This window comes from Bidens hawaiensis, unplaced genomic scaffold, assembly GCF_021521415.1.
Source record: "Bidens hawaiensis isolate Kalapana, Puna unplaced genomic scaffold, B.hawaiensis_p1.1 tig00032159_1, whole genome shotgun sequence".
NCBI lineage: Eukaryota > Viridiplantae > Streptophyta > Magnoliopsida > Asterales > Asteraceae > Bidens > Bidens hawaiensis.
In genome coordinates, this window is record NW_027495467.1 from 49,925 (window position 1) to 76,645 (window position 26,721).

A 26,721-nucleotide genomic window follows, 5' to 3' on the forward strand; every position below is an offset into this window, starting at 1 on the left:
CGGAATCAAGCGACTGAATCATACCAATTACCGGGTCTGGTCGACGTGTGTTATGTCCTACCTTCAGGGGCAGGATCTTTGGAGGTTACCAACGGAACCGAAACACAGGTACCAAGAAACGACACCGGAGGTGCTGTCGGAAAGTGGCGAGTAAAGGTCGGTAAGGCGATGTTCGTGTTAAAAACAACAGTTGAAGAGGAGATGTTAGATCACTTTCAAGAAGCCGAAACACTGAAGCAGGCATGGGATATTCTTGAACGACTATTCACGAAGAAAAACGACACCAGATTACAACTTCTTGAAAACGAGTTGCTTTCGGTTACTCAAAAAGATATGCCGATTCCAAAGTACTTTCATAAAGTGAAATCGCTTTGTCGCGAGATTGCTGATTTAGATCAGCAATCAAGGATCGTAGACGCGAGGATGAAACGGATTATTATTCACGGGTTAAGGCCGGAATTTCAGTCGTTTGTCGCTGCTATTCAGGGTTGGGCGACCCAACTGTCACTCTCGGAATTTGAAAATTTGTTATCCGGGCAGGAGTCCTTAGCTAAACAGATGGCCGGTGTGTCGGTCTCCGCTGTACCGAAGCAAGAAAACGAGGCGTTGTTTGTGGGAAAAGGAAAAGGTAAGTTCAAACCCAATCACCGTTACAATAAAAAGAAATCATGGGATCGATCGAACAACTTCAACAAAGGGAATAAACCCGAGGAACGAAACCAACATGAAGGATGTAATGATCGAAAGGACTGGAACCGTAATAAACAGGGTAAACGCCCGTTTTTAAATCTTTAAAGTGTTATAATTGTGGCATGGGAGGACACATCGCAAAGTATTGTACATCGGGTGCAACTGAAGAAGGAAACGCCGCGCCAACGCAAAATCGAACTGAAGAGCCTTGGGATGTCGAGGCCCATTATGCCGGAATTGGAGAAGTTCATGCGTTAACGGCTACGGTAAAACCCTCTTTAAATTTATTAAATGATTGGATTGTGGATTCAGGTTGTTCGAATCACTTAACGGGTGAAAAGGGGCGGTTAAAGAACCCGGTTAAGTACGAGGGTAATCAGGTGGTAGTTATAGCCGACGATTCGCGACACGACATAGCTCATATTGGTGAGGTTGATCTCTCATCGGATTCCGAGGAAAGCGGTTTTTTTCTTAAAAACGTGTTTCATGTTCCCAGTATGAAAAAGAACCTGTTGTTGGTTCCTCAAATCACCGACACCGGACGATATGTTCTGTTCGGGCCAAACGAGGTGAGTATTTTCGATAAGTTCGAAACTAAATCCATACCGGTGATTCAAGGGAGAAAGAAAGACTCGGTTTATGTATTGTCTGCTGGGACTTCGTATGTGAATAAGGTGAAAAGGAATCTAAACGTTGATCTGTGGTATCAACGTTTAAGCCACGTCGGGTATGATAAACTTCAATTGATCATGAAAAAGAAGTTGGTGGTGGAAATACCCGAACTCGAAGTAAAAACGGATGTTGTGTGTGGCGGTTGTCAGTTTGGAAAGGCTCATAAAAAAACCGTTTGAGAACTCCAGTTATCGAGCTAAAGCCCCTCTCGAGCTAGTTCATACCGATGTGTTCGGTCCGGTGAAACAACCGTCAATTAAAGGTATGAGTTATATGATATCATTTATTGATGATTATTCGAAATATTTGTGGGTATATTTCATGAAGGAGAAATCCAAGGCGTTTGAACGTTTCAAAGACTTCAAGTTAGAAGCCGAACGAGATCTTAATAAGAGCATCGCGTGTCTTCGTTCCGATAACGGAGGCGAGTATACATCCCATGAATTTTCTTTGTTTCTAAAAGAAAATAGAATTAAACGCCAACTAACGTGTTCTAATACTCCCGAGCAAAACGGGGTTTCGGAGAGAAAGAATCGCACCCTAACCGACATGATTTGAAGCATGATGCACAACAAGAATGTACTAGGGAGATTTTGGGCGGAGGCAATGAGTACCGCTGCGTTTATAAGTAACCGATTGCCACAACAAGGAATGAGCTACAAGTCACAATACGAGAAGATGTTCAAAATCGAACCGAATGTTAGTTACCTTCGAGTCTTTGGATGCGTGTGTTACGTGTTCATCCCGGGTCATCTCAGACACAAGTTGGAGAAAAAGGCAACGATATGTATTTTTGTTGGTTACGATAATGAAACGATAAGGGTGGCGATGTTGTGAGCCGAGTACCGGGCGAATTTACGTGTCTCGGGATGTAATATTGGATGAAAATTCATCATGGTGGTCTCCAAGTAAAAAAGTGTTACCTGACACCCAAGACTTAAGACAAGAAGTGGATAAGTATGTTGCTGTGGAGTTAAACAATGAAGGGGAGGTTGAACCCACTATTCAACCTGTTGAGAATCAAATAGAAAGTGTAGGTTTACAAAGCAACCCACCAATCAGCCCCTGGCGCACCGGGTTGTCGACTGGTCAGTCCGGGTCTCAGTCCGAAAGTCCGAATGTTTCAGCAACTGTCGAGGGAAGCGCACCAGCTGTCCGGAGGTCCGAACGGGTTAGTAAACCGAACCCGAGGTATGCAAACGTCGCGTTACTTGTTAGTCGAGAAACTGAACGTGAACCCGAAACTGTAGAGCAGGCCCTACGGGATCCTAAGTGGGTGAAAGCCATGAATCAAGAGTTAGATGCTTTAGCCAGTAACGAGACCTGGCATCTTGTTCTGAAGCCGGGTGATGTAAAACCTATTTCTTGTAAGTGGGTTTTTAAAATTAAAAGACGGGCCGACAGGTCGATAGAAAGATATAAGGCTCGATTAGTGGCACGGGGTTATTCACAGGAGTACGGGATTGATTATGAAGATACATTTAGTCCCGTAGCTAAACTCGTTTTGGTTCGAGTAATTTTAGCAATTGCCGCGTGTAAAGGTTGGGATTTATGGTAAATGGATGTTAGTAATGCGTTTTTGTACGGCGATTTGGATTGGATAATATACATGGATCAGCCGAGAAGTTTTGTAAGTCAAAATTTTCCTAATTATGTTTGTTAGTTGAAGAAAGCAATTTACGGCTTAAAACAGTCACTGCGGGCCTGGTTAAGTAAGATTGGTGAGTTTTTATAACTTAACGGATTTGTTCCTACAATAGCCGATACCAGTGTGTTCGTTCGAGCCGAAGGTGACAAGACCGCCGTTGTCCTCGTTTATGTCGACGACTTAATTATAACCGGTGATTTAGTCTACGTGGTGGAGCAGCTAAAAAAGAATTTGTGTACTCGTTTTTTCATGAAAGACTTAGGAAAATTAAAGCATTTTTTGGGTCTTGAGCTCGAGTACGAGAATGATGGGTTTATACTTCAGCAAAATCGGTATGTCATTAATCTTTTGGTGAAATTCGGTATGGAAAGTTGCAAACCGATACGGGTACCCATGGAACCAAACGGGTCTCTACGAGCCGAAGAAGGAAAAGAGTTGGAAGAAGTAACCATGTATAGGAAAATAATTGGAAGTCTTATTTATTTGACCTTGACTCGACCCGACATTGCGTATGTCGTTGGTGTGCTTAGTAGATTCGTTCAAGCTCCAAAGAAAACCGCACCTTGAAGCTGCTCGGTTAGTGTTGAGGTATGTGAAGTCGACTCCGAGTTATGGTGTTAAGTTTAAGAGGGAGTCGAGTATGGAATTAATCGGGTTTTGCGATGCCGATTATACTAAAGATCCAAACACGAGACGGTGTACTACCGGGTATGTATTCTTGATTGGTTCAAGTGCTGTTACATGGTGCAGCAAAAGGCAGCCTACCGTTTCACTTTCGACTACCGAGGCGGAGTATCGCGCCACGACTATGGCTGCGCAAGAGTGCGTGTGGCTGGTTCGTTTTCTAAACGAGTTAAATCAAGGTAAGAACGAGAAGGTAACCTTGTATGGGGATAATGTGTCTTCAATCTTATTGGCTAAGTATCCCACGTTTCATGCGCGTACGAAACATACAGAAGTTCATTATCACTTTATTCGTGAGAAAGTGTTAAACGGAGAAATTGATTTTAAATACGTTAACACGTTGGAGCAAGCTGCTGATATGTTCACAAAGAGTTTGCCAAAAGAGAAGCTTGTGAAGTTTTGTACTCGCTTGGGAATGAAGGAAGCAAATATCGAGAGGGAGTGTTAAACGAGGTGATATTTTAGGGTGGTACGGTTCGATCTCATGGGAAGACTGGAGGAGGTCAAGATAATAATTAAATTAAATTAGTTTTCTTTTAATTAGTTGAGTTATCCAAATTAGTTTGTTATGCTAGTTTTAAAGTTTGAATTTGATTTTATAATTAGTTTCCTAGTCCTAGTAGAAGTCAAATTGTAAAAGGCTATATAAGTCCTGGTCATCTTTTGTTTTATTATTCCAGCTTGTTTTTTATCAAAGAAAGAAGTTAAACAAGTATCTTGGTGTGTTCGTATGCTCTTTATTTGCAGCAGTAACTTTTTCTTGTGTTATTGATTGAGATTAGTTCTTGATCAAAGTATCGACTCCCCTGTTCAAGTTCAACATACACCTACACTGGCCATGGCTAATTTGATAACAAAAATGCCTGTGACCACCACCACCACATATCAGCCACCAATTGAATATAGGGAATTTTATATATTTCTTTTTAAGTAAACGCATCTAGGGAAATATGTAAATGCCCTGATATATAGATAAGTAAACGCATCCATGCATGGTGATCAACTCTTGATGCTTTCTTTGCATTTTCTTTTTCTTTTTAATAATGATCTCCATCAGTTTCTTTTTATCTCCTGCTTCCTTCATATGATCATTCCCTTTTATTCATCTTTCTTCTTAGTTATTCCGTAGAAGCAGCCATAATGTTGCCGCCAAAATCCCTCTCATTTCTTCATCTAGGTTTTATTGGCTTCTTGATTCTACTCATGCTCCTCTTCCCAGTGCTTATTTATGCCGATTGTAACCCTGATGACAAAGATTTTCTCTTGTCATTCTCAACCAACTTTACCAACCTCAATTGGTCGGCTACTGTAGATTGCTGCTCATGGGATGGAATCTCTTGTGATGAAAAAGGATATCGGGTCGTGGGGTTATGCATTCCGGAAAGAGGCCTTCGGGGTGCCATCCCTTCTTATCTTCAAAATCTCACCTCTCTATCTTTCCTCAACCTGTCTTATAATTTCCTCTCTGGTCCCCTCCCTAGCGGATTTTTCTCCTCTTTCGACAACCTCCACACCCTTGACTTGAGCTACAATAGGCTTTCGGGGTACTTACCCGACACCCTGCCCGCTTCCCTCCAATTGATCAATATCTCCAGCAACAGCTTCACTGGGACAATTCAAACTGCCAATCTTCAATCTCTTCAAAGCTTGATCGCTCTCAATATTAGCAACAACAGCTTCAGAGGATATATTCCTCCCTCTATATATATGCACCACTTCACCAGCTTTAGTTATCCTTGATTTTTCTTTGAATGACTTCTCTGGGAATATCCCACAAGGGTTCAGTGCCTGTTCTAACCTCGAGGTTTTGAGTCTGGGCTTTAACAATTTCACAGGACAGATTCCAACTGACATCAATGGCGCTCGATCGTTACAACGCTTATCGTTGCCTGGAAACTCTCTTACGGGGGAGATTGGTGAACGCGTTACCGACCTCACAAACCTCAGGAATCTTGTCTTGTTTGGTAACATGCTGTCTGGTTCCATCCCACACAACACCTGGAAGCTGTCGTTGCTGGAGCGGCCTGAATTTCATATTAATCATCTCAATGGAACCCTACCTCTGTCATTGATGAATTGTACAAAGCTTCAAGTGCTTAACTTGAGAGTCAACTCTTTAGGTGGCAGGCTTTCTGATTTTGATTTCTCCAATTTCAGTCAACTCAGAATAGTTGATCTTAGCCAAAACAAATTCAGTGGGGTGCTTCCTAAAAGCCTTTTCTCCTGCAAATCACTAACTGCAATTCGACTATCCACAAACAAGCTAGAGGGGGAAATCTCACCTGACATACTTGATTTGCCATCTCTGTCCTTCCTATCCCTTTCAAACAATACCTTCAAGAATATCAGTCAAGCACTCAACATTCTTAGTAGTCATGAGAAACTCACCACCCTCGTAATCTCCTTAAACTTCTTTAACGAAACCCTACCTGCTGCAGGAGTTTCAGGGTTTAACCATCTTAAGATCATGGGACTAGCTGGCTGCAAGTTGTTTGGTCAAATTCCTATTTGGCTGATGTCATTAACGAACCTAGAGGTCCTCAGCCTCTCTCAAAATAACATCAATGGCACAATTCCTGGCTGGCTACAAATACTTTCAAATCTTTTTTATCTCGATTTATCTAACAATTCTCTCTCAGGCAGTTTCCCTGTAGAGATTACTAGACTTCCGGCACTTGCATCACAGCAGGTAAAAAGTAGTTACTTAGAATTACCTATATTCATTGCACCACAAAATGCTTCCTATTTGCAATACAATCAGCTAGCCGCCCTCCCACCTGCCTTGTACCTGGCTGGCAATAACCTGAGCGGTGGCATCCCTGTTGAGATTGGCAACATGCAGTCGGTTCATATTCTTGATCTGGGTCGAAACAAATTTTCTGGCACCATTCCCAGTTCCATTTCAAACCTCAGAAACCTGGAAAGACTAGACCTCTCTCATAATCTTTTATCTGGAGAGATCCCATCGTCTTTTAAAAGCTTGAACTTTTTGTCTGCATTCAACGTTGCATACAACAGTCTACAAGGTTCAATACCAACCGGGGGCCAGTTTAACACATTTTTGAATCAGAGTTATGAAGGCAATCCAGGTTTATGTGGCCCGCCCGTGCTAAAGTCTTGTAGCAAGCGATCAAATCCTCCTCCTTCTTCTCCTTTGGGGCATAAGAAGGATCTTCACACGGAAGTGATTTTTGAACGAATCATCGGGTTCTGTTTTGGATTTGGGATCATTCTCACTTGTCAAACATTCTGCATACTATCTAAAAGAAGGATCCTCCCTAGAGTGATACATAGGTATTTCATATGGACATGATGCCCTTCAATTCAACACCAGCAGTACACAATAGATCAAGCATCTCACTATAACTGAATCAACTTGAAAGCAATCAAGGGTTTCGATCAAGCAAACATAACCAGTACCACACACTATGACATAGTATTTCTTCTTTCATTTGCTTTTTATATGTGGTTCCTTATGCAAAGGAGTTTTACCTGATGACTGTGTAATAATGTATAAAGATTGTATTCTTTAGGTTCAATATATAAGATGCTATTTCCACAGATAAAGGTTGGCCCAGCTCGATTATAAATTGTGTTGAATTCAGTGCAACTAAGGGTACAATGACAAAAATAAACTATGTTCTTGTTGGTGATCTATAAACATCTAGTTTCGGCTGATCAGGCTAAAACTCACTTAGATGAACTAGAATGCATCAAAGACTTCATATAAGTATCGAAAGAATTGTAGATAATCATGTTTAGTAATAGAATAAAACTATGGACCGCTGAGTGCTGACATCTACAAAAAATATTCCTGAAATTGGAAGGGTCAACTATTAAGTGTCCACTCTTGTAGATTTGCTGGTCGGCCTAACAGGCACCAACTCTGATCCACTTGATGCTGGGGAAGCCCAAGCCCAAAAGAATTTGGAGAGCTATACCTCTGCCCTTGATTGGCAATCCCATAATCGGTAATACTATTTTTGATTATTGTAACAAGTCCTATATGATCTTAGTGCTTGCAGGAAAATATTGTTGTTATAACTATAATTACATTTTACGGTTTTAGCATGTTACCACAAGTTACATAATTCTGTTCTCTAAAATGAATATGGTCATATTTGTAAGTTTCGTTGGTGCGACTAAAACTAGAAATCAAAACGTCAACTTGATGACATAGAGTTTGATTAGATGAATTGTCTTTTTTCAATGACTGCAAGAAATTGTTAACAGAAAACTCATGGGCATCACCAGGCCTCTGCTGCCTACAGGATCATTTAAAACACACATCTTGTGTCGATGGGTAGCCTTAAAAAGAGTTCATGTAAATACGAGCACTTTGCTTCTTGACCAAAGTAGCACACTTTGTTGTAATTACATTGCCTTTCCTCTTTGTTTTTAGATTAGCTGCCATTTTTGGGTTCATTCGGTTATTAATTTTTGCTTCTGTGTTTCAATCTGGTTCTGTATTTTAATTTTGAGCTTGGTAAGCATCCATATTGGCTTATGTGTTGGTAATGATCGAATGATCGAATGGGGTCTCACGATGGCTTTGAATTCAATAAAATGAGTTTTGACTTTTTTTTAGGAATATATAGCTTGTTTTCGGTGTATTATAGTGTGTGAGTATGATCACATGTGTGTATGGATGTTAAGCTATGATCCTATGAATCCAAACAAAACTGAGGATCATTAGTAACATCCGCTGAAATCCAAACAAAACTTTGTTGTAATTACACTAACCTGGGACTAGCTGGGACTAGCTGAAATTATAGTGTGTGAGTATGATCACTTTGTTGTAATTACACTAACCTGGGACTAGCTGAAATCCAAACAAAACTGAGGATCATCAATAGGACTAAAAATAGAGAATTTGAACGAATCAAATGGCGGCAAAAATCATAATTTACTGTTTTATTTTATTTTGTCTCTGTCCACCACTTTAGAGTCCCCACTTACACTGGCCATGGTCATGGTTGATTTGATAACAGAAATACCTGTCACCACCACCACACAGCCGCCCAACTATTGAAATATTGAAAATACACAAAAGTAAACGCTTCCATGCATGATGAATAACTCTTGATGCCTTCTTTAAATTTTTATATTTACCTTTTCTTCTTTTTAATATTGATCTTGGTCAATTTCTACTTGTCTCCTCCTTCCTCCATATGTTCCTTCTCATCTACATCAATCTTTCTTTACGATCCCTCTTCATCTGTCTTCTTTCGCAGTAGCAGCGTAATGTTGCCGCCAAAACCCCTTATATTTCCATCTTCCTCAACCAACCATCATTATGTATGTTTTGTGGTCTTCTTGATTATACTCATGTTCCTGTTGCCCACACTTACGGATGCACATTGTAACCCCGATGACAAAAATTCTCTATTGCCCTTCACAACCAACTTTTCTACCCTCAAATGGTCGGCTACAACTGATTGCTGCTCATGGGATGGGGTCTACTGTGATGCTAAAGGATACCGGGCATACCCAAAAGAGGCCTTCGCGGTGCCATCCCTTCTTCTCTTCAAAATCTCACATATCTATCTTTCCTCAACCTGTCTTATAACTTCCTCTCCGGTCCTCTCCCTGATGGACTTTTCTCCTATTTCAACAACCTACACACCGTTGACTTGAGCTATAATAGGCTTTCTGGGTACTTAGCCGACTCCTTGCCAGATACCCTCCGAGTGCTCAATTTCTCCAGCAATCATTTTACTGGGACACTTCAAGCAGCCAGTCTCCAGTCACTTCAAAGCTTGACTGCTCTTAATGTTAGCAATAGCAGCTTCACAGGCACAATTCCTCCCTCTATATGCACCAATTCACCAGCTTTAGTAATCCTCGATTTCTCGTTGAATGACTTCTTTGGGAATATCCCGCAAGGGTTCGGTGCCTGTTCTACCCTCGAGGTTTTGAGTCTGGGTTTTAACAATCTCACAGGACAGATTCCAACTAGCATCTATGGCTCTCTATCATTACAGCACTTATCATTACCTGGAAACTCTTTTATAGGGGAGATTGGTGAAAGCATTACCGACCTCACAAACCTCAGGAGTCTTGTCTTGTTTGGTAACATGTTGTCTAGTTCCATCCCTCGTAACATTGGGAAGTTGTCATTGCTGGAGAAACTGGAACTTCACATTAATCGTCTCAATGGAACCTTGCCCCTGTCATTGATGAATTTCACAAAGCTTCAACATCTTAATTTGAGGGTCAATTCTTTCAGTGGCAGGCTTTCAGATTTTGATTTCTCTAATTTCAGTCAACTCACCATGGTTGATCTTGGCGAAAACAAATTCAGCGGGGTGCTTCCTAAAAGTCTTTTCTCCTGCAAATCACTAACTGCCATTCGACTAGCCACTAACAATCTAGAGGGGGAAATCTCACCTGACATACTTGAAATGCCATCTCTGTCCTACCTCTCGCTTTCGAACAATACCTTCAACAATATCAGTCAAGCATTGAATATTCTTAGTGGTCATAAGAATCTCACCACTCTCCTTCTCTCCAAAAATTTCTTTAATGAAACCTTACCCGCTGCAGGAATTTCCGGATTTCTCAATCTTAAGACCATGGGACTTGGTGGTTGCAAGCTGTTTGGTCAATTTCCTATTTGGCTGATGTCACTAATGAACCTAGAAGTACACGACCTCTCTCAAAATAACATCAATGGCATAATTCCAGGTGGGCTACAAACACCTCCCAATCTTTTTTATCTGGATTTATCTAACAATTTTCTCTCGGGGGGCTTCCCTGTAGAGCTTACAAAACTTCCAGCACTTGCATCACAACAAGTTCTGGATCAAGTTAACAATAGTGGCATAGAACTACCAGTATTTGTTGTACGAAAAAATGCTTACTATTTGCAGTACAATAAGCTAATCACCCTCCCCCCCTGCATTGTCCCTAGCTAGAAACAACCTGAGTGGTGACATCCCTATTGAGATTGGCAATATGCAGTCGATTCACATTCTTGATTTGAGTCAAAACTATTTCTCTGGCACAATTCCTAGTTCAATTTCAAACCTCAAAAACCTGGAAAAACTTGATCTCTCTCATAATTGTTTATCTGGTGAGATCCCGTCGTCCCTTAAGAGCTTGAACTTTTTGTCCTTTTTCAATGTTGCAAACAACAACCTACAAGGTTCAATTCCAACTGGGGGGCAGTTTGACACCTTTTCAGACCAGAGTTATGAAGGCAATCCAAGGTTATGTGGGGACCCCATTCAAAATCCTTGTGGCAAACTATCAAATCATCATCTTCCTTCTTCTCCTTCAGGCCATAAGAAAAATTCTAACACAAAAATGACTGAGGGACCAATCCTCGGGTTCTGTTTTGGATTTGGGATCATTCTCACCTGTCAAACATTCTGCATTCTGTCTAAAAGAAGAATCCTCCCTAGAGTGATACATAGGTATCTCATATGGACAAGATGCCCTCCAATTCGACACCAGCAATAGATAAAGCATCTCACTATAACTAACATCTTGAAAGTAACCACAGGTTCAGTCAAGCAAACATAATCGGTAGCACACAGACATAGGTTTTCTTCTTTCTTTTGCTTTCTATTAATCGTGGTTCTATGTGCAAAAAATATTTTACTTGATGACTGTGTATTAATTTATAAAGAGTGTATTATTCAAGTTCAATAAGATGCTTACTTCCACAGATAAAGTTTGGCCCAACTTAATATGTAAAGTTGAGTTCAGTAAGTGTAACTAAGGGTACAATGACAGCAATAAATTCCGTTCTTGTTTATGATCTTTGGCATTGACATCTATTAGTGATTCCTGAAAATGGAAGGGTGTCAACTGTCGAAGTGTCCACTCTTGTAGATTTTCTGCAGGGCCGAACAAGCACCAACTGTGATCCACTTTAGGCTTGGGCAGTTCAAGCGCAAAAAAATTTGGAGAACTATACCTCTGCCTGTGATTGGTATTACCGTAATACGAGGCTTTTTTTGTTATTGTGTAACAGGTCCTGTATGTGTTTTACCCCAGATTTGCATCACTTTTATAACTATCCTAGAGCATTTAAGGTTTTAGTTTATCATCATAAGTTAGATAATATTGTTTTTCATATTCATCGTTTTTAAGGTCTAGTTAGCGTGACTAAAGCTAACAAATCAAAAGGTCGACTTGATGACTCATAGGTTAATAATTAGATGAATTATTTTGTTAATGGCGGCGATAACTTGTTACCAGAAAACACACAGACCTTAACCGATCAGTTAAAACACCAAGGCTTGTGCCGGTAGGTAGCCATCAAAAGAGTTAAAAGAATAGATGACATACATAAACCTCCCTGTTTTCAAGACAAGATGGAAAAAAAAACGAAATAAATTAAAAGATAGAACATCTTATTCCAATTCCAAAGGGTTACATCATAATCTTGATACATTATTATAACTCATCAACATATTTATTCCACAACAAGATTATTCATGAGTTGATGAGATTGCCTTACTTATAAATTAAGAACCATCATATATTTTCCACAGAGAGATCCATCCACAGATCTCAACACATACATACGTAAACGCATGCATATATAGTATCACAGATTCGTCGTTTCATGCAGCCCATTTGAAGCCAGTCGCTAGATTATTCACGTTGATCAGGTCCCTGGTTCCGGTCTATATCAAAATCTCAGACTTTCCTCCCATGCAGATGCCAAAAAAAACCCAAATGGAAGTATCTCACCGTTCGGATAAAAAAAGATGAACGGGCAAATGAACAGAATTCAAGATTGACGCAGCGTGATGATAAAATTGGAAGTCAAACACGTTGATTCTGCAAATACCCGTGTGATTCTTCCCCGAACTTCCAGAAAAGACGGACGTAGATCATAAATAAGATAATTAATTAAACCTGTTGATTCACACGAATACCAGGATCAATTCTTCCAATTATCGTTGATTCACAAAGAATACTGATAATTAGGTCCTTCACACACTAACACACACTGTGATAGAGAGGAAATGATTTTTTTTCATATATTCCAAACCTTTGGGTGGGATTTGGGAGTTTCGAAGCTCATCACTGGTATTCTCTGAATCAACGTGATTTGATCTTCATTCTTGTTTATACCGCTGCATCAGTATGAAGTTCAAAAACTTGTGAAAAGTTAGGCAATACCAGAATTGGTGCGGTAGTGAGCTTTTCCTTGATAACCTGAAAAGCTAACTCTAGACCCTCTGTCCATACAAACGTCTTTCCCTTCATGCAATCTGTCATAGGGGCCATAATGGAACTGAAGTGTGGAATGAACCGCCTATAAAAAGAAGCAAGCCCATGAAAGCTGCGGACTTCAGTAATGGTGGTAGGAGTTGGCCAGTTTTGAGCATCTGCAACTTTAGACTCATCCACCTGTATCCCATCACCTGAAATAACATACCCTAAGAACAAAACTTTAGGGGTCATGAACACACATTTCTTTGTTGCTGCATAGAAACTGTCTCTGCAAAGTAAGACCAAAACCTTCTTGACATGCACGATGTGCTCACTGAAAGAAGCACTATAAATAAGAATATCATCAAAATATACCAGCACAAAACTTCCCAATAAAAGGCCTGAGCAACTGATTCATCACACGCATAAAAGTACTAGGCGCGTTTGATAAACCAAAAGGCATCACCAACCACTCATACAACCCTTCACGAGTCTTGAAGGCTGTTTTCCACTCATCCCCTGGTCTAAGACGAATCTAGTAATAACCACTCTTCAAATCCAACTTTGTGAAAATAGTAGCACCACTAATATGGTCAAGCAAATCATCAAGTCGGGGAATAGGAAACTTGTACCTCACAGTGATCTTGTTGATGGCTCGACTATCAACACACATCCGCTAGGTATCATACTTCTTTGGAGTTAACAAAGCATGAACCGCACAAGGGCTCATACTTTCACGAACATGACCCTTAGAGATCAACTCCTCAACCTGTCTACGCAACTCTTCGTGCTCTCTCGGGCTCATCCTGTAATGTGGCCTATTGGGCAATTGTGAACCAGGCTCCAAATCAATATGATGTTGGATGTCACGCAAAGGTGGCAGCCCATCCGGCAAGTCATCAGGGAAAACATCAGAAAATTCCTCAAGTAAAGGAATCATAGCTTTAGGAATCTCAACTTCCTCGGGCACCGGTTTCCTTATAAAAAAAACACACTGTCTGCCTCCACCAACTCATATTCAAACTGATGGATATACATCTATTTATACATCTCGAATCCCTTGTAAAGTTATGTGTATTTAATGTTTTGAGTTCGATTTAGTTTATGTTTCGTTCATCTTTTATTATTTAAGGTTTTGAGTAAGTATTTCATATTTATCATGTTTTGAATCGTTTGGTGTCTTGCATGTTAAACCTAATTCTTATATCTTTTCATGCGAAGTTTATGTTCGTTTTTGCTCGTTAATGATTACATGATTAGTTCACTTAGAGTTTTAATTTGTTTTCATGTAGATGGTGTCTTGAGAGTCAAGGAAAAGAAGGTCTAGAAGTTTCTAATCGTTACTTGAAGTTCAAGAAAGAGATCTAACGAGTTATAGCAATAAAATAAAAAAGAAAATTCGAGAGCCCCTTTTGTACACGCCACGCCGCGCGACGGGAGAGGTCAGGCCCGGTCGCGCGGCGCCTACCTCTCCTGGTCAGCCATTTTTTGCAAGCCCAAGCCCGGTTATCGTTATATAAACTTAAGGATTGCAAACCTAGACGAATTAAGCACTTGGGCAGCCGATTTTTGGGAAGAAAACTAAGGTTTTGGAGGAGTTTTGAAGCTAGTAATCATTAGAGATCAAGGAGCTTTCGATCAATCAATCAAGGAAGGAGTTCTAAGGGTTTTATCACTCTACTTTCTTCGTTCTTGTTATTTATCATGATTCTCTTGCGTTTTCTTTGTTTGGATTTGTTTTTAATAATAATTCTAGGCTAGACTTCATGTCTACCTAGGTTTGATGAACATGTTTGACGCTTGATTCTTGCTTTGGACTAATGTTTTGATTATGGGTTCGTTTTATTAATAGTAAAAGACTTGATTTTGTTTTCATGATGCATATGAATGTTTGTTATCTTGATAGATTATTAACTATTGCTTCACATAGATCTTTTATCTCTTGATTGTGTTCTTTAGATATTAGGGTTTATGTTTAATCATTACTTGGTGTTTTGATTATTGTGATTGAATAGGCCTATTAGATCATAGAAGCTTGTTGATGATTGGTTAGGGTTATAATGTTCTGCTAAATTCCAATAGCTGTAAGGTGATGACTTGTTCATGTGTCTTGGTCAATCGCATGTTAGGATAGATTAGTGACAATATTCTTGCTTATTATGTTGATCCTTGTTCATGATGTCGTGTTTAGCTTATCAAGTTATCTAGGGCTTAGTGTTTCATGAGATTGCTTGCTTTAGATACTATTAATTAACCCTATTTGATAACTGTGATGAAATCAATATAACTGATTGCTTAATAATCTAATAATTATTCTTTGGGATGTCGTTTGATTCGGTCAAGGGTCCTTTAGGGTTTGTTAGATGAATATGTTTAGAAATCAGTTTCCATATCATGTTATTTGTCCATTGCTTGATGATTGTTGATGCATGGGATTCTTACCTAGGTAGATTCCTTCTCTTATTGGTTTCGATCTTGTGTGTGATTGCTTGTTTCTCGTTTACTTGTTTATTTATTTTATTAGTTTAATATTAGTTTAAAAACCCCCTTAAAACATTAATAATAAATAGTCGTGTCGTAAGTCGAGTCTAATTAGTTAATTACGTAATTTATAGAGTCCTGTGAGTTCGATATTCCGGACTTACTTAGCTTTAGTACAGTTGACCAGTTCACTTGCCGGTGTTTTGTGTAATTGAGTCTTAGGTCTAGTTTTTATTACTTGTTTAATTTAGTTAATATTTAATTGACTGTTTTTAGCACATCACTGACTAATGGTTAACAGGTTACCCGACTGCTTTGTGGCTAGCTGCTTGGCTTGCTAGGAACAAGTGTTATCTTTACCCTACCAAACATGAAACTATAAGAATTTGACCGTCCTTCATGTTCTATACTTCGATCATACTCCCAAGGTCTACCCAACAACAAGTGACACGCATCCATAGGAACCACATCACAGACAACATCATCTTTATATGTGGTCCCGATAGAAAAAGAAACAAGGGCCTTTTTTGAGACCGTTACCTCTCCCCCCCCCCCCCTTTTTTAAGCCATTGAAGCTTATAAGGCTTGTGGTGACTCTTCGTCTTCATGGCCAACTTTTGGACTGCCTCTTCAGAAATCAGATTGTCACAACTTCCAGAATTGATAACAAACGTGCAAACCTTCCCAGAATGGTACATGTGGAATGGAAGATGTTATGCTTAAGCCATCCGTCTCCATCGCCTAACCACCAAGTTCACCCCCACATCACCGGTCACAAAGACCTCCTCATACTCGGGTTCTTCATCATAATCTGGGGCCTTTTCATATTCTTCATATTGTTCATCATCAGATTCAACAAACAAATGCCTCTTACCCGCCTGTTTACAGTCAACTTGCCGATGACCTGTCTCACCACACTTAAAACACTTCACCCTGCTACTACTAGCCCCCTTAGAAGTCGACCCAGTGTTGTTTGCCCCCGACCTCTGCTGACTTGGCACGACACAAGGTCCTCCACTACCCGACCCCGAATTTCCTCCAATAGGGGCTGGTGAATAGGAACCGCTCACCCGACGGTTTTGTTTTTCAAAAGCCAACGCCCGTTGGTATGCCTCGGCGACCGTTAACGGATCAAAAAGATTCACAGAGTCCATGATCTGAACCCTTAAACCCCCAATATACCGAGCAACGAGTTGTTCATCAGTTTCGTGAATATCATTACGAGCAACCAAATGATAAAACTCGGTCGTATATTCATCAATCGATCTGGATCCCTGTTTCAGATTCTGCAAACGTTGATACATCAACCGTTGAAAGTTGTGAGGTAAAAAAGTATCCCGCAAACACTTTTCATCTTGGCCCATGTCACGATCCATGACTTCCCGAGTCTATTTCGTGTCATCTTCAACTGTTTCCACCATGCTAACGCCCTCCCACGTAGCCTGGTAGTGATCAAAGAGACCCGCTTATTTTAAGGGACCTCTCGGAACTCAAACACCTCTTCTACAATAACCAACCAATCGATGAACCCTTCCGGATCCAAACTAGTCCCATCAAATTCTTGGATATCAGTACGGATCCCAGCATCCCAACGCCGGTTTCCATCTCCACGTTCTTGTCTTGGTCTCCTCTCGTAACCTCTTCGGAAGACGAACCATCATTACCAAAAAAACGGATTATCAAACTCCCTGTTTTCTGGGGCCGGCCTTCTACGATTCATCAAGTCAGCCATTCGGTCAGTGAGTTGATCGACCACTTGATCCAATCGTTGCTCCACCCGCGCCATAAATCGTTGTTCCAACTCTCGTTCGTAAACCTCATCGAGCGGTCTCTGTTGTCTCCTTGGAGGCATTTTTGAGCCAGAAATTCGGCTCTGATACCACCTGACGCAGCATGATGATAAAATTGGAAGTGAAACACGTTGATTCTGCAAATACTCGTGTGAAATTAAGTTTTGGGCCTTTTTATGTTTTTATTTTTGGGTTTTTGTTCGGCCCATGAACCTTTTTGGGCCCATTTCGTATTAGATTCTTTATTTATATGCTGCTTATATAATATGAATGGACATACTTGAATTTTAATAATTATCAATTCTTCATTTTCCCTAAACCTGAATTGGTTATCACTGAGGTCAACTATAGTGAGTTGACTGAATTAGGAGAAATCAAAATTTGAAAGCTTGCCACCTAAAGAGTTGACTTAATTGAGAACTATCATGTGCTCTCCACAGGGGATCCATCTACAGATCTCAATAGACATAAATTATTATTTGAATAATCTCATTTTTATATGTTTATTTAATCCATTATAATAATTTATATTCTTGCATAATTTATAAAATTGTTACCAACTCATGTTTATGGAGTAATTTATTGTTAGTTTAAATATTTTTTATTACCTAGTTGCACTTAGTTATTTCTACAACTATATATATAAAAAAAAAACTCTCCTTTATTGTTATTCGTGATTAAAGGTTTCTTTATCAAACCTTTTATTTAATATCTAATATGTCATAACTCAATTTTGATCATTATCATCGATCTATGATCGTTTTGTTTTATTATTATTCTTGTTATATGAAGTTTTAAACCTCCTGATTATTAAACCTAGAAAAACCACATGAAAATAACGTTTGAATGATCTGTGTAAAAATTAAATAACCATGTTTCTATGGTTAATAACCAAACAAATATGAATGCAAAGCGAATATATATAGTCTGAAAAACAACATAGGAACGACCAAAAGCGAAACAGGATGGGTGGTTGACTTGTTAACTTTTGATAAATTAATATTCACAAAAGTAAATGATTCCATGATGATCAACTCTTGAGTCTTGATGACTGCGTTTCATTTATATTCTTTTCAACATTAATCACTTGAGTCAAGATCAATCTTCATCAATCTGCCTTCTTCTCATTCTTATGTAGCAGCCATAATGCTGTTGCCGAAACTCCTTTTATTTCCCAATATCTCCACCAACCACCATCATCTGAGTTTTGTTGGCTTCTTGATCGTACAAGTACTCTTGTTCTCAACACTTGTGGATGCAGATTGCAACCTTACTGATAAAGATTCTCTCTTGTCCTTTGCAACTAACTTTCCCACCCTTAACTGGTCTGCTACCGTCAATTGTTGTTCATGGGACGGAATCTCTTGTGATGAAAAAAGAGATCGGGTCGTCGGCTTATCCATCCACGGAAGAGGCCTTCGTGGGGCCATCCCGTCTTCTCTTCAAAATCTCACGGCTCTCTCTTATCTCAACCTGTCCTATAATTTTTTTTTCTGGTACGCTTCCAGACCGACTTATCTCCTCGCTCGACAACCTCCGCACCATTGACCTGAGCTATAATAGGATTTCAGGATACTTACCCGATACTTTCCTGTCTACCCTCCAATCGTTAGATTTCTCCAGCAATCATTTCAACGGGACAATTCAAACTGTCAATCTCCAGTCGCTTCAAAGCTTGATCGTTCTCAATATTAGCAACAACAGCTTCATAGGCACAATTCCTCCATCTATTTGCACCAATTCTCCAGCTTTAGTGCTCCTTGATTTCTCTCAAATGACTTCATCGGAATAATCCCTCAAGGGTTTGTGATAAGAATCATATTCTAGTCTTAGTCCTAATTGTCATTTGTCTATTTTGGGAGGGGGTTAAGTGTAATTATATTTCTTTAAATAGGTATCAATAGCCAATAGGGAGAGGGGAGTATGTTTATGTTTAAGATGACATTTCCATGCCTCCTGCGTATGCGGTGAGAGAGGGCTAGGCCCGGGAATCTATTGTAACTTTTCTTTACGTTTTCAATAATATAATCGTTCTCCCTTTTTATCCCTACATTCTCTAAATTCAATCTAAAACATATCAAACCCTATCATTGGCCTGACCTGCCTTGACCTGCCAACACCATGGTGAATCAACAAGCTCATTTAGATATTCATGAACAGCAGATTCAACAGCGTTAGTCAGATATCACTGAGATCAAGGCTTATCTCTCACGTTAATAGCAGATCGGGAGGAGTCACGAGAATTTCTTCAGGTCGTTGTGGCTTGGATGAAGTCGCAAGAGAAGAAAATCGATGATGGTTCGTCAGGATTAGGGTTCACCTGTCACGTTTTCTCTATTTCGGGTTCCAAATCTGACTTAGCCAGGTCTCCATCACTTCTTCCAGATCTATCTTCAGATCTGGAAATTAACCTAGCGGTGGATCGTTCCTCTAGCTCTCTTCTTAATTCTCCATCTCTAATCACTCAATTGGAGGCAATAATCTCCCGTTCTGAAGCGAATTTGGTTGGCGCTGGTGATAAGCCACCCAGGTTTGATAAAAATACAACCGAACAGGCCAAATTGGGGTTGATAGATGATAATTGGGCCATAACGGATCACTTTAGGTGGGCTTTACACTCCAGTATATGGGCGGGCCATGATGTGAAGCAACTAATGGTTGTGGGTCGATACTCTCCAGATCTGGGCTCGTTATATGGAAGATTTCCTCCAGGCGCTCCGCTTCTATCTTCCTCTTCCTCCAATATGACTGGAAATCCACATGACACTCGTGCTTTTCTTTACGTTTTCAATAATATAATCGTTCTTTCTTTTTATCCCTATTATCTTCTCTAAATTCAATCTGAAACATATCAAACCCTATCAGTTTGGTTCTTGTTCTAACCTCGAGGTTTTGAGTCTAGGTTTTAACAATCTCACAGGACAGATTCCAACTGATATCGATGACGCTGGATCCCTGAAACACTTATCATTACCTGGAAATTCTCTTACGGGAGAGATTGGTGAAAGCATTACCAACCTCACAAACCTTAGGAGTCTTGTCTTGTTTGGTAACATGTTGTCTGGTTCCATACCTAGCAATATTGGAAACTGTCATTGCTGGAGAAACTGGAACTTCACATTAATCGACTCAATGGAACCTTGCCTTTGTCATTGATAAATTGTACAAAGCTTCAGCTACTTAATTTGAGGGTCAACTCTTTAGGCGGCAGGCTTTCCGATCTTAATTTCTCCAACTTCAGTCAACTTACCATAATTGACGTAGGTGAAAAACAGTTCAGCGGGGTGCTACCTAAAACCCCTTTTCCTGCAAATCACTCACCGCCATTCTACTGGCCACAAATAAGCTACAGGGGGAAATATTACCTTTAGTACTTGATTTGCCATCTTTGTCCTTCTTCTCCCTTTCAATCAATACCTTCAAGAATATCACTCAAGCATTGAATATTCTTAGTAGTCACAAGAAGCTTACCACTCTCATCCTCTCCAAAAATTTCTTCAATGAAAAACTACCTGCTGAAGGTATTTCCGGGTTTCACGATCTTAGGATTATGGGACTAGGTGGTTGCAAGTTGTTTGGTCAATTTCCTATTTGGCTGATGTCACTAACGAACCTGGAGGTACTCGACCTCTCTCAAAATAACATCAATGGCACAATTCCAGGCTTGATACAAACACTTCCAAATCTTTTTTACCTGGATTTATCTAACAATTCTCCCTCGGGTGGTTTCCCAGTAGAGCTTACTGGACTTCCAGCACTTTCATCACAGCAAGTTCTGGATCAAGTAAACAGTAGTTACCTTGAAATACCTGTATTTGTTGCACCACAAAATGCTACATATTTGCAGTACAATCAGCTAGCTACCCTCCCACCTGCCATGTACCTATCTGGCAATAACCTCAGCGGTGACATCCCTGTTGAGATTGGCAATATGCAGTCGGTTCATATTCTTGAGCTCAGTCAAAACAAGTTTTCTGGTACCATTCCTAGTTCCATTTCAAACCTCATAAACTTGGAAAGAATAGACCTCTCTCATAATCTTTTATCTGGAGAGATCCCATCGTCTCTTAAAAGTTTGCACTTTTTGTCTTTTTTCAACATTGCAAACAACAATCTACAAGGTTTAATACCAACCGGGGGCCAGTTTGACACCTTTTCAGACCCGGGTTATGAAGGCAATCCAGGGTTATGTGGGGGCCTCATTCGAAAACCTTGTAGCAAACGGTCAAATTATCCTCATCCTTCTCCATCGGGCCGACATAAGAAAAATATCAAGATGGAAGTGATTGAAGGGCCAATCCTCGGGTTCTGTTTTAGATTTGGGATCATTCTCACTTGTCAAACAATATGCATTCTGTCTCAAAGAAGGATTCTCCCTATAGTGATACATAGGTATTTCATATGGACATGATGCTCTTCAATTCCACAACAGTGCATACGACATCAAACAGCTCACTCGAACTGATATCTTGAAAGCAACCGAGGATTTCAGTCAAGCAAACATAATCATTTGCACACACACTCACATGGTTTTTCTTCTTCTTACTTTTGCTTTTTATTTGTGGTTCCTTATGTAAAGAAATTTTACTTGACGACTGTGTATTAAATTATAAAGAGACACATCTCAACTGTAACCTTTTGAATGGATAATGGAACATCTGTCTGTGTTTACAGATGCTACCTCCACAGATAAAATTTGGTCCAACTCGATGTATATAGTTTTGTTCTATTGGCTATAAGCCTGTAACTAAAGTTAGGTCCAACTCGATATATATAGTGATGCTTGGAGGCAAATATTGTTGTATACTTACTAACTGGTGCAGTTAGTTTCGCTTCACTTTTAGAGTATTTAAGGTTTTAGTATATCTTCATGACTTAGTTAATTCTGTTCCCCAAAACGTCTATGGCCATTTTTGTAAGTTTAATCGGTGTGACTAAGCTACGTAATCAAAAGGTCAACTTGATGATTAGATAATTTTTCTAAGATCATGACAGCATGAAAACTCACAGACCTGACCTCTACCCTGCAACCAACGAGATCAGTTAAAACACACAGCTTGCGCCGATAGGGAGTCATCAAAAGAGTTGAAAGAAAAGATCGCATGAACCTGCCTATTTTTAATGCAAGATGCAAAAAAAATAAATAAATAAAAGATAGATATATTATTCCAATATAAAGGGTTACATTATAAGCTTGGATACATTATTATAACTCTTCTCAACATATTTATTCCACAACAAGATTATTCATGAGTTGATGAGAATTGCCTTACTAATAAATTAAGTACCATCATTTATTTTCCACAGAGAGATCCATCCACAGATCTCAACACATACGTACGTACACGTATACATATATATTATCACAGATTCTTCGCTTCAAGCAACCAACTTGAAGCTAGTCACTAGATTATTTCCTTCACGTCGGTCAGGTTCCCGGTTCCGGTCAATATCAAAATCTCAAACTTTCCTCCCATGCAGATGCCCAAAAAACCCAAATGGAAGTATCTCACCATTCGGATAAAAAGAGATAAACGGGCAAATGAACAGAATTCAAGATAAAGAAGCTGACAAAACCAGCAAGCAGAATTATGAAGTAGGATGTAGTAAGAATTAACAAAGTGTTATGGTGCTAAAAAGATGAAGACTAGCACCACTTAATCATAAACCAAAGAAAAAAGATGTCGATCATTCGGTCGGTCAAGAAACCACATTGAGATAATGGGAAAATGAGAAGATGAAGAACTATTCATCGCCTTGAATGTACCAGCATAGAAGCATGGTGGCACATCGACGAAGAATGTAGATACGAGCACGTTGCTTCTTGACCAACGTAGCACACTTTGTTGTAATTCCATTGCCTTTCCTCTTTGTTTTTAGATCAGCTGCCATTTTCTGCGTTTTTTTAAAACAAACGTACCCAGTATAATCTTAGGTAGTGTTTTTTTAATGGTTTTGGGAAAAAAGCTTCACGGAAGTGGAGCTGGACCCGGTTTGAGAAGTGAAGGTTAGGGGAGACGCATATTTATAGATGGGCCGGGTTAGAAATCAGCATCGATAACCGATCACTGATTTGCATGGAAAAGAGTTGAGATTGAGTCACCAAAGGGTATTCATTGTTTTTACATTTTTGGAAGAAAACAAGGCCAGAGGGGGTGAATTAATGGGTTATGGAAGCTTAAGTGGGTTGTAATGTACAAGTGTTTGAAGGCAGTTGAAAAATGTGGGTTGAGTGAAACTAGAATAAAGGAAATGGGGAGGATGTTGTGATGGGGATGCGTATTGGGAACATGGTGTCGGCTTATTTGCCTTCACAAGTTATTACTTTATATTGCTTTGGATTTCCGATAATATCTGTTATCACACATACAATCTTGGATTTTGAGGAATCATATCAATTGTTTTTTCCTAAATAGCATACTTTGTTTGGATGATCCTACTAAGGCTATGTGTTGTGGGCTAACTTGAGACTTCTAGTTAAAGCATCATGTTAATGCCAAGTAGGCAGGAATCTATTAAGAAACCAACCCTTAACTATACGTAATGGGCTAACTAAATATTAAATAAAAAACAGAAAAATGTTTGATCGGTGCATTGTGGGTGGACCCACTTGATTTGGTTTTGTTGGGCGTTAATGTGTTAACGGATTTGAGAAAAAAGGACCCCCCCCCCTCTCTCAACAAGCACGACGTGGTGTTTGGGGGGGGGGGGAGGGGGGTCATGGGGCTGATGTGGACAAAGTTTAACGCTCCATGTGAGTCCACAACTCATAGTCTACTAAAGCTACAAATTAAATAGTCCAATCTAAAACGGGCATAACTTATTATTTTGTTTGAAGTTATGGAGCTGTTGGGGTTCGCCCAACTCACGAGTCATTGGTGTAAAGTTTTCTTATTGAGCTTCAAACTGAATTCCATGAATTTCTTACAAATTTTCATAATTTGATTTTATTCTATTTGATTGTAAAAATGTGTAATTTGTATGCCTCATAAATTCACATGTTTATTCAGTTATTCAAATTTATTTTCGTCATGTCACTTTCATTTTTCCAAAATTTGATATATTGGGTGGCTTAAATTTGATGACATTTGCATTATTAACAGTCCCACATCAATCTTGTAGTCATGTGAGTGGAATACGAGAAAATTTTGATTCTTTGTTAAGATATTTGCAATGGAAGGTGAATGTGTTTTGCCAACTAACAAATGAATTTTGAAAAGATCTTGTAAAAATTTGACATGTGAGAATAAGATTTTCTAAATCAGTTGACTTTTCAATACTTCCAAAATCCTAGGATTTGTCAAAATGATTCTTAAAACCCCAGATGGATCTTAGGAGTGAAAGTGTATGTTCAAATCAATTCATTGAATTAAGAACACAATGACAACATTCACCTACCATTTAACCAAGGTACCTTACTCTCTAAGCCACTACTTTACTTGATATAGTACCAAGCAATTAGACTTCTGCTATTGCCAAATTCCAGATAGGTTGCACTTGCAATCTTGAACTGTGTGTTTTTATGAATTTATAACTTGCTTCAGACACCATTGGCAGCAAGCAACTCACAATCATATGTAGCATGATACATTAAAAACAGAAAATGTAGGCTTGTGTGTGTATTATGGTACTCAAACCGCCAGCTAAGCAATGAGAGTTACTGGTAGTTGTTCAAGATGTCGGTAAAATCTTTAAAATGATAAACATGAACTAGGCAAGTAGAAAAGAGAGATAAATTTGGTATGTGAACAATTCAGTTAGTTAAAAAAATTGCAACGGTCTGTGTGGTTTGCTCAAGGGTTGCAACGGTTCGGGCACTTTGCGTTTAATTTAGAACCTCATAACTGACAACACCCCGAAATGAAGTCAAATACTTTGCAAGGGACAGCAAGATTTACAGTGGTACAGTTTTATATGCAGACCTGAAAGTTGAAACACAAGTATTAAAAGTAGTTCATAGTTACATGGGATATTTTTAAATCACTGAATTTTGGTATTGGGTTTTTTTTTGTTGTTGCTGTCAGCTTCGATTCGTCCAGAGTAAAGCGATTTAAGCAACATATATCTTCATCAAATGCACTATTCAAACATCTTACACACATGCACACCCATGTTTGTTAAAAATCTTATATGAATTTTGCCAAATGGAATTTTTGTATTTTGTGAGTAATTATGGTGTGTTGTTTGCTTTGAATTTTGTTTCCGTCTGAATTTTGCCAAAAAATACTTTTTGAGTCAACAAAATTGGTCCCGTTGTTTTGTACATTGTAGACGCTAAAACGAGTCCTATTGTTTTGTACATCTAGATCAAGTTTTGTTTATGTGCTTCATTTTCTGAACGCGGTCAACACGATGGGCCTTACTGCTTATTAAAGACAACTTATTATATTAATAAGCAGATTCCTAGATTCATTTGTGTTTGCTTACTAAAATTGTTGGATTGGTAATCCTAAATGCTAAAGAGAATGTACCCAAAACCCAATTGTTTGAAAATAATTTTTAAAATTTTTGGTTGATTGCATGATCGCGAATCTGTTTGAAGAGTGGCAACTGACAAGTTCTTAACCGATGTAATTCTCTTTGGTAAGGCCTTAATTTGACTTGTCTTTGATAATGCCTTTGAGATTATATTCATGATATTAACTTGATACTCTGAATATCACTTTGTTTTTTTCATCTTTATGATAAACTCTACTTTCATAAATTGCAAATCTCAAGGTTGCTTATAAGCTGTTTTGGATGCACTGCATAAACCTGCAGATTTCAAATGTTAGTTCTAAAACCTTCTCCTATATATGGCAAAAAGAACCTTTTTTTTTAAATGGCGTACTTTAAGAATTTATAATTAGGATAATGTTGTGGTAAAAAAAAAAGGATTTAGGTGTACCCGCTGGTAGCAATGGCGAAGTAGGAGTAACTTAATTTGGATCTGTGTTTCTCAATAGCGGATCACTTGATACAGCAGCTTGTCTCCTAATCCACTACTGCCAATAGCGGATTAGGAGTAACACCATTTAACCCTGTTAACCAGCGTTAGACCAAACTTAACCCAGTTAGTTTTAACAAACCAAACTAACCCCTTTAACTTTTGTACCTAACCAATGTTAACTTTGGATTCCCCTGCACACCTCCATTGATAAGATGCACAATGACAAAGAAATCTCTTCAATGCTTCTGCACAAAGCTGGCTCCAATATCACATGCATTACACCGCCTTTGAATTCTTCTGCAACTCCATTATCACATGCACAATGACAAAGGTTCTACAACATCTCTTCAATGCTTCTGCACAAAGCTGTCTCCATTATCACATGCATTACACAGGCTTTGAATTCTTCTGCAACATCAATCACACCAATCACTTTTCCCTACAAGTTTTGTTTGATTCAATTAATTTGATGGGTTTTTTAGGTGTTTTGGTTGGTGTTTTGTGGTTCGATTCAACCAGTAGGTTTGAGTTCAACCGATAAAGACGATGAGAATTAAAAAATATATAATTTGTTCCTAATCCGCCATTACCAATAGCGGCTTAGGTTATAAAAATAAATTTGGTCGTAATCCGTCATTGGTAATGGCGTTCCT

At 39.1% G+C, this 26,721-nt stretch overlaps 3 pseudogenes; all 3 read left to right on the forward strand.

The window, feature by feature from the left end:
• The first annotated feature begins 4,725 nt into the window (after positions 1-4,725).
• LOC143583166 (receptor-like protein 2 pseudogene) lies at positions 4,726-7,190 on the forward strand (annotated as a pseudogene).
• A 1,748-nt stretch (positions 7,191-8,938) lies between these two features.
• Positions 8,939-11,181, forward strand: LOC143583167 (receptor-like protein 2 pseudogene; annotated as a pseudogene).
• Positions 11,182-18,285: 7,104 nt separating this feature from the next.
• On the forward strand, positions 18,286-22,694 carry LOC143583168 (tyrosine-sulfated glycopeptide receptor 1 pseudogene; annotated as a pseudogene).
• The last annotated feature ends 4,027 nt before the right edge of the window (positions 22,695-26,721 follow it).